General features: G+C 33.3%; 1 long non-coding RNA gene across 2 annotated transcripts in view; it reads right to left on the bottom strand.

Moving 5' to 3' along the window:
• The window catches only part of LOC105842375 (uncharacterized), a 32,609-nt gene that overhangs the window by 3,999 nt on the left and 17,706 nt on the right, over positions 1–10,904 (bottom strand). Inside the window, exons 3-4 of one of the 2 annotated variants that reach the window (XR_009974254.1) lie at positions 2,121–2,191; positions 96–1,585 (exon numbers count right to left, since the gene is read on the bottom strand). This is a non-coding gene — a long non-coding RNA (uncharacterized LOC105842375). Of the gene's footprint in view, positions 1–95; positions 1,586–2,120; positions 2,192–10,904 lie in introns of those variants that run through there. The other variant, XR_009974255.1, reaches the window with a different exon arrangement.

Here is a 10,904-nt window from a genome sequence, read left to right as displayed (position 1 = left end):
TTTCATGTAAATAATATTCTAATATTTGTTACCATAACAATAAATCATACTTGCGGGATGAACGCATCCTGACCACATGTGTACGATTTGAGGAATACATAACGTAAACAATATCGAAATGTTAATGTATGAGAATTAACTCTTGTGAGATGTTGTTGATCGCGTTAATTTTGTTATGTTTTGTTTATTAAAAGATTCCTCTCAGAATCAGTTTCGTTATTGAGCCTTTTAAAGCGGTACTTCAATTAAGCAGAATAGCGGTAAATGATTTGAAATTGGTACGCTTTTCGAAAAAATACGGTAAATATTGGGCACAGCCAATATGCACTAACGGAATATCTTAATGATAATTAACGACTAACACGAAAATTAAAATACAATATTTCATTACGCTAATTTCTTTTGATCAGCTTCAATCTTGATTTTTACTACCGAAATTAAATTCAACTTGGCACAATGCATAATATCGTTCACATATCAAGTCGCGGCATGCAGGTAGAGCATTCACGTGTATCTCTTTGAAAAATTGATCGCTAAGAACATCAGCAGACGATTGTCGCCTCACACACATACAAAACAAGACCTAAATTCCTTTGAATCGAACAAATGAATAGGATAGACTGAAAAACATGTATTATATGCAATTTAAAACGTATCAGGCCGTGTCACAAAAACCTAATCAAATTATAAATGATTGCTGGAACTCTGTGATTCGGTTTTGCTTATTGTTTTTTTTTTAATGTTAATAAAATTGCAAGAACGTTCTTGCCTTTGATTGCATCTCCGTGCGATGACTCGTTCATGCAGAATGACGTCTTTAGAACGCGATGTTATTGAACGCGATTCGCGGCGTTTTATTCAAAAGTGTGTAATGAGGTTTAAATGCCGAGATCTTCTATAGGTTCGGACGCGTTTTAAAAATTGAAGGGTCGTTTTAAAATTAGAAGTTGATTGTTGTGGTTTTCGTCGAATTTGCTTCAAAATACATAGATTCGTATTCGGAACTTTAAAAGGTTAATGATCGGACTACGTCTTGCTTTACGTAAATTCTGAATGTGATTCTAAGAAACTGTTTCATCAAGATTATACGAATAGTTGAATTAAAAATTCACTTCGAAGATATTTAAATGCAAATTAAATTTATCCACGATTTAAGTAAAGGCCAATCGAAATGAAAAACCCTAATCCGGTTATTTTGTGCGGCCATCTTAAACGTATAATCTTTTAAAGTATTCTAAATACGAAAACGAAATAGGTTAACCTACTTCCGAGCGAGTAGAGGAAAAAAAAATTTCTAAGTAATACAGTGATGTATTTCACATTCACACTAAAACTAATATTATTATGCACTAAATATGTACATCTAAGTCAGTGACAGCAAGTAACCAAACCAAACATTCAATTTCGTTCTATTTCGTTCTATTCGCTATTCAATACGCTGGCTGTGTTATGTTCGATATGTGTACAAAAAAGTTAAAGCTGATACCTGATTCAACTCCGCCCGAGTGGTCCCGTCATTCGTTGAAAGGTCAGTGGCACAATGGGCTTCAAAAAAGATTACTAACAAATTGGATTTTTTTTTAAACTGAAAATTAATACTAAAAATTAATTTTGTAATTTTATTTTGTTATAATGAAAAAAAAAACAAATTTGATTGTAAATTGCTTAGTACGAGATGGGGCGTGAACTTTAAGATAACAAAACAAAAAAAAACATGTAATAAATGTGATAGAAGTGTTGGGAGTGTTTATTGACGCCCATGGACAATGTCAGTGCTAGGCCAGAGACGCACCGGTGCTTACCTATGCTTGCTTATGCCTCTACAATGTACAAATGGCAAAAAATATGCGGATCATACGCTTTTCACTTCCTTTTATTGTCATAGAAAAATATTAGACCGCAGATTCGTACCAATCAATTTTCCATCGTAAAGCAAGCCCCTAACACTAATATTGCTTTTGAAAAAATAATAACAATGTTTAACAGTATCACTCAGTGCATCGCCATCTTTACGGCACTCGAATGTGAGCCTTTTTAAAAGCTCGTATTATTTACATTGTTGTTTTTATACCTTGAAAAGTTCACAAAAAAGGGGTAAAGAATAAATTTGGATCGCTCACCAAATGTCTCCGTGCAACAGGTTGGACGCGGTCGATTTTTTTTAACCATCACACATCCAGCACGTCGTGATCTGAAACGAAAAATAAATTTGAAAATCGATTTTTGTGTGAAGTAATAAAAAATAAAAAACACACACACACATATAAAATATCACTACAACTGTTTTCGAAAACAATCAATATTTAAAAATTTGAGCATTATAATTCTTTTATTTTGATGAAACTATGAAGAATGTTAGAATAAAATATTTATGGCACTAACAAAAAAATGGACATGTCAACTCGATCTGATTTTCCCCAACTGACTTACTTCTCACCTTATTACTCTACGTTTTGAATGTAACTGAACTGAGACGAACGTTTTAAAGTGATAACTTTTACAGCTATCCCTTTCGCACACTATATAAATCCAATAGGTGGTGCGAGACAGATTAAACTTATAGACTTCTTACTAAGTATGACGTTTACTTAAGGTAAAATATAAAATGTGTGTGTGTCACTAAGCGTGTAAGTTATGCTTCGGTTTCCTTTGCCTACGCATTTCAGAGAAAAACAATCAGCATTAGAGGTTACGGATGTCCAGTCAACTGAAGCGTATTTATTTATCTATAGTAATGCTGAGTTTGACTTCGTAAGTGCTATGATAAACATCCTTTTTTACTTTTTTTAAATATCATAGGTACAACATCGGTCACACAGTATTGAACATACAAAGTATATTCACTGCGTGTCAACTAATCTTCGTTTTGACGTACATTGCTTCTTTTTTTTTCATTTCATATTTCATCATTTTTATCTTCGCCTTCGGCAACGGGTCTACGCAAAACCTTACAGAACACACAGAATTTTACTATAAGATTTTGACTTAGATACCTATTTTCGGTCGATAACTTTTACTAGGTTCAGTAAATACAGTACAATGCCATATAAATTCGAATAAAATAAAATTAAATATACAAAATGAATTTGCACATACGGTTCTAGTCGATCATTCGCTTAAGTTAATTCGTTTCACGTGTTCCTTAAATGTGCTTAGTTAAAACTAATTATAATATTATATTATTATTCTGGCGCTACCATTGTAATGTTTGTATCATTATTATAATTTAAATTTTTAACAGATGAATCTATAATATTCGAGGAGTATTAATTACAATGATCTAGATTGGTTCTGTCTGTTTGTACTGAAAAGTTTTAAATGTAATTAAAAGTAGTTTTACGATTGAAATCACTAACTACCTACCTCGATATTCTATTGTCGACGAGTAGCAATTTAGTTTTCCGTGACCACGAAAACTGTACAGTATTCGATATGACATTTAGCCGTAAAAGTTGCTTGTAGAAGAATATTACTACCATTAAATACTTTAATATATTGTTTGATGTCTCAAGGTGGACAGATTTAGCATCGACGTTGTGCGAAATGAGAAAAGCTAATTTTTTTTAAATGATAGTAAATTTTAACAATCTTAAAAGCTGCAATGTTTTATAAGAAACTATAAATTTTGTAGGCGCAATATATATATATATATTTTTAGTAACACTAATACTTAAATTGAATGTTAGATGTAATGGATGTAGTAATTAAAAAGGTGTTTGTGTCTATTTATTTACTGGATGGACATATTAACCATTTCTTAGCGGCGGTTTGTTATTTCGATAACAACGAACATTATTAACGTTTAAACTTGGGCAGCCCTACAAAAATGTTGCCATACCTCACGTTATAATAAGCACTAACGGTTAAAAACAAAATGGTGATGCCGGTTCAAGATATAGTTTGCACGCTCTACGCTAAAGTTCCGTTTAAGTTATCACAAAACGAGAGAGTGAGTACGTCGCTTTAACTGAGACCGCCAGGTATAATCAGATCTTTAGATTAATATCTACAATTACGTGAAAAAGGGTTTACGTGGAATCGCGTGTACGTGATAAAAAAAAGGGGTTGATTTGTGATGTAATTTTGATATAACGTAAAAAAATATTATTGTTTTGCTTTATCGCACACAGCTGGAATATATGATTTTAAAAAAATTATGGCATTCTGTGAATGACGGGTGACCAACGTGAAAAAAAAATTCAGTACTACCAACTGTCGTAGTTTTAAAGTTAATAAATTAATTTACATTTTATTTTATTAAGATTGTGATTTTGGTAGTATTTTAAGTAAGTACATATATAACTCAAAATGGCTGACATCGGAGCAGGGGGTGAGGGGAAGGCCCGCCCGCGTGATGGATCAAGAGGGTATATTTGTGGCGTGACCAATGCTACTCTGCTTACAGTAATTTTTATTTTCTAGTGTCGCTTGTACGCGACGACAGGTGATAAGTCAAACGATAAATCTGAATGTTTCTTTAAGCACGCCCGATTAAAACCCTTTCGAGTATTTAACGAATAAAAACTCGAAGTATTTTTTTTTATTTTTTTTTCAGACACAAACGATATTTGAATTTTAATTATGAATTAAGTAAAGGGTTATTATGGTAATTTTGATTAAAACGGAGCGCGACTGTCACTATTACACGGAAATCTGTACCTTGTGATGTATAGAATAAATGCTCAAATCATTTTAACGTGGTAGATTCTACGAAGCACTGCTCTTGCTAGGCCCAGTGTTAGCAGGTTTGAGCCCCGTGAGCTCACCTACTCGCCCGTAGAATCTAGTATTATCTCTCGAGTTTACTAGAATAGGTATGAATTAAATTTTGTTTGTTTGATAAATTGTTAATATATTTTTTCTTTCTGTAATGCTCTGTAATGGCTACGACTTTTCGATGCTCGTACAGATTTATTGTTTTTTTTTTTACAATTTCAATACATGCTTCATTATTAGGTTGGGTACATTTCCGCGATGAAATCGGCTTGAGATAAAAACAACTGGAAATACACTGATACGAAAGGATCTAGGTATTATGTGAGACCGTAAGAGTTGTGCTTTTCACTTGCTTCCTTCTCTACGGCAAAACAGCCGTTCCACTTCATCATCATCATCATCAGCCTGCGGCAGTCCACTGCTGGACATAGGCCTCCCCCAAAGCTCGCCACTGAATCCGATCTTCGGTTCTACGCTTCCAGTTACTGCCAGCTGCCTTGCGCAGGTCGTCGCTCCATCTAGCAGGAGGGCGTCCTACACTACGTTTGCCGGTTCGCGGTCTCCATTCCAGAACACGTCTACCCCAACGGTTATCGGTTCTGCGACATATGTGACCGTTCCACTTATTAGCGTAAATAGGTTCTAATCCGATTGATAGTTCAGATTTATTTTTGCCGATTTGGAAAAAAATCCTCTCACAAAGAACTTGTATCGAAATGCATTGGAATGATTTCGAAAGGACACTACCTAATTCTGGATCCCTTTTGTGTTCGTGTCATTTAAAAAAATCTTAATGAACTAGACGACGATGTAGAGGATGTCCTGTTTTTTTTTTTTACTTTTTACCATCTAAACGACCATCTCAGGATTTCGTCATAGGCGCTAACAAATTTATTTACGCGAAAACTTTTTTCACACTGTTATGATGTTGGGAATAATATTTTTAAACTTATTTCCTGTGATAAGTACAGTGCAAATAATGCTGTGTAATAATATAATATGTTATTTTAACGATATAACTACTAAAGTGTTAATCAGTTAGGCAACGTGTTAATATAGTTTTGTATGACGCTAAGCCATGCCAAGCAACGGGCGGGAAAACCGTCTTAAATTTTTAAAACCAGAACATGCTTTATGATATGTAAGGACTTAGACACTTATAAATAACTTTCGAAAATAGAACATGTTTTCACTAAAGAAACGTTATTGTCTACACGGCTATTTAAAAATGGAAAATAAGAATTCGAACACTAACAATATTTAGAAATTTTGCTAAAATTGACAAATAATCGAACATACTTCTAAATCAAATTAATGGTTTTTTAACGTAACACAAATACATTTCTTTTAAAGTAATTATCAACTTCTTTTTTTACTGATTGCAGAGCGTCTTATGAGTCTGTACGGTCAGTAAGTAAGGTACCTTGCTTATTTCTACCGAAAATACAATGCGTTTCAGTGTGAAGAATGGTAAACCATAGACAATACAATTGAGATTTCATGATCGCGTTTCTATGTGGAAAGCGGCATTCATAGTACGATGTACATACATATATGGGCAATAAAAAAAAAATCTTTACCAAAATACTTGCAAAATAGTGTTTCGTATCTATTTCAGTTGGTCTATCCATGTTGATTTAAAAATTAGACTGACGCTGTTAATTTAGTATCATAATGAAATAAGCGTGACCGTGAGCCTTACAAAATATAGCGCGTCGGGGTCAACGGCCGCACAGCATCACATGAAAACGCTATCAATGCGAGTAAGCACATGCAATGATAAAACACATTTCAGCATAATTATTTACTCGATTCAAAACAGATATGCTGCATATTGAATTACTGTTACTGCACGCACTGTTCATGCACTATATTACAAAGAAAGCTGTTTAATTATATTTTTGAAATTCGAAATAACGAACTCAATGTTAATGTTCTTAGCTCACATCTTTTGTCTCTTTCACTCATGTTTGAATATTCGCAATTATTTTCAAATTACATCACCATTTTAAATTGGATGTTGAGTTGATTTAAAAATGAAACTCATCGTTACAACCATATCTGTACGGATTATAGCGTCTTTCAATTATTTTACATATTTTATTTTATTTTAATGCCCATGTTCACATTAAAAAGAAATTCTGCATTAGTACATTTTTTTAAACATTTTCACTGTTAATGAAAGGGTTCGCTCACTTGTCTATTTTTAAAAAAACTCTTCATATTAACTCAACTAATAACCTAGAAATTAGTTCTTCAGTTAATTGGAATACTGTCATCACGTTATATTTAAACTGTAAATAATTGGAAACATTCGCAACGTATCCAAGTCAAAAGGTTATAAACGACATTTCAAAAGGAATAATAAACTTAATTCTAGTAAGTATTAAGTGTGATAGTCGTAAGTTATACAAAATAAATTATCTCTGTTCTCTAGTTGTTTTACGAGTTCAATAAAAGCTTCTACACAAGCACGCTGCATTTGTATAAAATTGTGTTACTTAATTATAATGACTTTGTTTTTTTTTTAATGACTTTACAAGGTGTTCCGCGCATTAAGTGGTAATCGGTTTATTGGGAAGACACATCGGATAATACGTGGCATAATTAATCATGATACCTTTATATTATTTCAGCAATTATTTTTTTGCATTTATTTAAGTTATTAATAGCAGTTTTTTTATAGCTTCGGTAGGTGGACGAATTCAAAGCCCACCTGGTGTTAAGTGGTCACTGGAACCCATAGACATCTACAACGTATATTGAGATATAAGTTCTAAGGTCTTAATATAGTTACAACGACCGCCCCACCCTTCAAACTGAAACACATGACTGCTTCACGGCAGAAATAGGCGGGGTGGTGGTACCTACCCACCCGTGCGGACTCACAAGAGGTCCTGCCACCAGTATTAGATTGCAGTTTGAGAATAACTGTTCGGTATCATATCTAGAAGAATCGATACGAGGATTGAGTCTTACTATGGTGAAGACGATAGTGAATTAAACTTTATACCGGTACAAACTCGCAACTCCAAGCTGTATGGTTGTTCTCAACACGTGCGTTATCCCGTGTGCATACAACACTAGTATGACGTAATTTGCATAATAATAGCAAGAACAGCTGTACAGGCCATCTGTAAAGATTGATAGGATTGTTTGGAGCGTTTAAGTTTTGCTCGCGCACTTATCGACTCGTGAATGAGTGTCCTTTTGCTGAGTGTTGGTTCGATTTGTTAATCGCGAAAATTGTAGTTGATGAAAAATTGGTCTTTTTTTTGTGTCTACCTAGCTTAGTAGTAAGTAGCCTTAGAGGGCTATGCCAGCGTCATCGAGCGAATAGGTGAGCTCATGGGTTTCTAACCTGAGGACGTTGCTAACACTAGCCCTAACGAGATTACGAATTTGTGGATCAATGACACATGTTTCGAAGTTGTATTTTTAAACGATTTTCCTCTTACTTAAATATTTTAATCTTTGTCAAAACGCTGTGCTTGTGAAATATCTCCAATTATATTTATTGACTTTGACAGAAATGCTAATTTTTAAAGTCGACGTTGTATCCAGAGATATGTTATGCGAACATGTCTAAAATATATGATTGTTCTACTTTCAAATACTGAGTTCACTTAAAATAAGCGTTTCCTACAAATACTTTTTTACTGGTGGTAGGACCTCTTGAGAGTCCGCGCGGGTAGGTACCAACACCTTACCTATTTCTGCCGGTAAGCAGTAATGCGTTTCGGTTTGAAGGGTGGGGCAGCCGTTGTAACTATACTTGAGGCCTTAGAACTTATATCTCAAGGTGGGTTGCGCATTTACGTTGTAGATGTCTATGGGCTCCAGTAACCACTTAACACCAGGTGGGCTGTGAGCTCGTCCACCCACAAAATAAAAATAAAAAAAACTTCTCAGTGCTTGAATATAATGTGAGTATCAATTTGTTGTAATATCCATTGACACATTGAAAATAACCTGAAAATAACAGCACGGATACATGTTGGCTTGTGATACGACATATCCCGTATTATATTATTTCCGTGACAGACCGACATATGGACACAATTAACGATTGGATACTTGTTTATTTAAGTAATAAAAACATACATTTAGCATGTCATTTTTGTTCAAACGTATTATTCTTTTTGAATGTTTCTTATTGTAAATATGGCGGCCTAGATTATTTTTTATTGAAATATATATACATATACGTATTACGATTATGTTAATAAACGAGTTGTTAATTGTGATATTAAATTTTTTTGAAAACATGTTTGTACTGGTTAAATATTTGTTATTAATTGCTAGAATTTTGTGGTCACGGATATATGGTATAAAAACAAAATTACGCAGATAATTGAATTTTCAAAACAAGCTACGTGTTAAATTCATGCGATATTTCATAATTAACATAATAATGTTTCACGAAGTTTCTTGAATAGTAATTAAGTTTATTTTCATGATTTACATATTTAATAATAAACTTATAGGTGTACGGAACTATAACTAACGTAATTGAAAACAAAAAGATATTCACAGGTATTTAAATAGTAGTGATAAAAATTCAACACTCATACATGCACTGTAAGAAAGAAAAAAGGTAACATAGTCAAAGAAAAAATAAAATTAAAAAAAAAGCATTAAATAATAATTTAATTCGACACAGATCGAATTAAATTATTATTACTACTAGTTTTTGTTACATTATAATGTGTCTTAACACTTAAAAATAATGAAGACAAAACATTTATTAAAATTGAAAAATAATGAATGCCGAATTATTAAACAAATTATTTTTGAGGCATCAAGAAATACGATTAAAATGATGATTTTATTAGCACTACGTGAATCAGCATAAATTATTGCATATTATAATGTTTTTGCTATTTAACCAACACTGAAACGGAAGTCGCCTCAATGCTTATCACAAAACAAACGAACATTTAATAAAACGAATTATTCTAACAAATGCAGTTCGCGCTAAAAATATTTTAAAGTGATTTCGCGTATATCTATTTCTGTGAACTTTTAATTGCAATATTTTACTTTTAATCATTTATAAAGTTTTTTGTGTGATTCAATTGGATTACTTTATCTACGTATTATTATAATTAGTTTAAAATAAATATGAGGAGTTGAATTTTTTTGAGAATATGGGTTAGTGTTTTTAGTTAATTGTGTAATTAAATTTAAATGACTAGCTCTCGCGAATTGTCTTGTTCAGTGGTCACCGGAGCCCTTAGACCACAAAGTAACGTCACTCATCTTGAGACATGAAACCGAGGCATCAATGCTATGTGAAAGCCCTACAAAGTACCTTATTCATCGGATTTTAGATGCTATTATCGCTCTGCTAAAAATTTCCGTTCTTTGTTAGTAATTTACTCACATATACATATGTGTAGTAGCACAAGCAAGTTCGTTCAACCCTAACTCGTGACATCTCATAAAGTTGTAATTCATTAAAAATCTTCGGAGTATAAAAAAAAAAAAAAACATAAAATACACATGACAACATTTGTCAAAATAATCCTAAAATTTACGATATGTCGTCTCGAAGACCGTTGTAGCGCGCACATTCGTAATGAACATTAGAATATCAAAGAAATATATCAATACCTCCTTTCTCACATATATTACTATCCGAGCGTGCACATCTATGGGAATAACGCGCTAAACAAAAGGTTTAAATCTTAATAAATGATCGCATTCAAATAGGGGTGCAAGACATTTGAATCTCTAACCCTTTGAGCGCGACACCTGGCCGCTTAGGGCCGGGAGTCAAGAAATTCCTTTTATCATATTAGCATAATATTTATAATAATCACAATGGGATTCTTTATTCAAAGTAGTTTTAGTATCTGTCGGTGATTTGATACACGGTAGCTCATTGTTAGATAAGGTAGGAAACGACAATGGCGTACTGTGATCGCGGTTTGTAAGATGCTTTTTTTGTTTTGTTTGTCGGTTCCCGAGTATTTTCAACTAACGAGGTGAGAGTGATGGGGTTGTAAATATCTTTAGATTACATTAATACGGATTGTCAAAGATAGGAACGCAATTAAAATACGGTTTACAGATTTTCGTCGACTTTGTATTTCGGTCAACTTTGTAAAGTGAATTTTGTTTTTCCCTACCTAATCACTGGTAGCCTAAAGAGGCTGCTATAGCTACGCTCGGACGAGGAAATT

The sequence above is a fragment of the Bombyx mori genome, chromosome 11 (assembly GCF_030269925.1).
Source record: "Bombyx mori chromosome 11, ASM3026992v2".
In the NCBI taxonomy this organism is placed as follows: Eukaryota; Metazoa; Arthropoda; class Insecta; order Lepidoptera; family Bombycidae; genus Bombyx; species Bombyx mori.
This window is presented reverse-complemented; position numbering and strand designations above follow the sequence as displayed.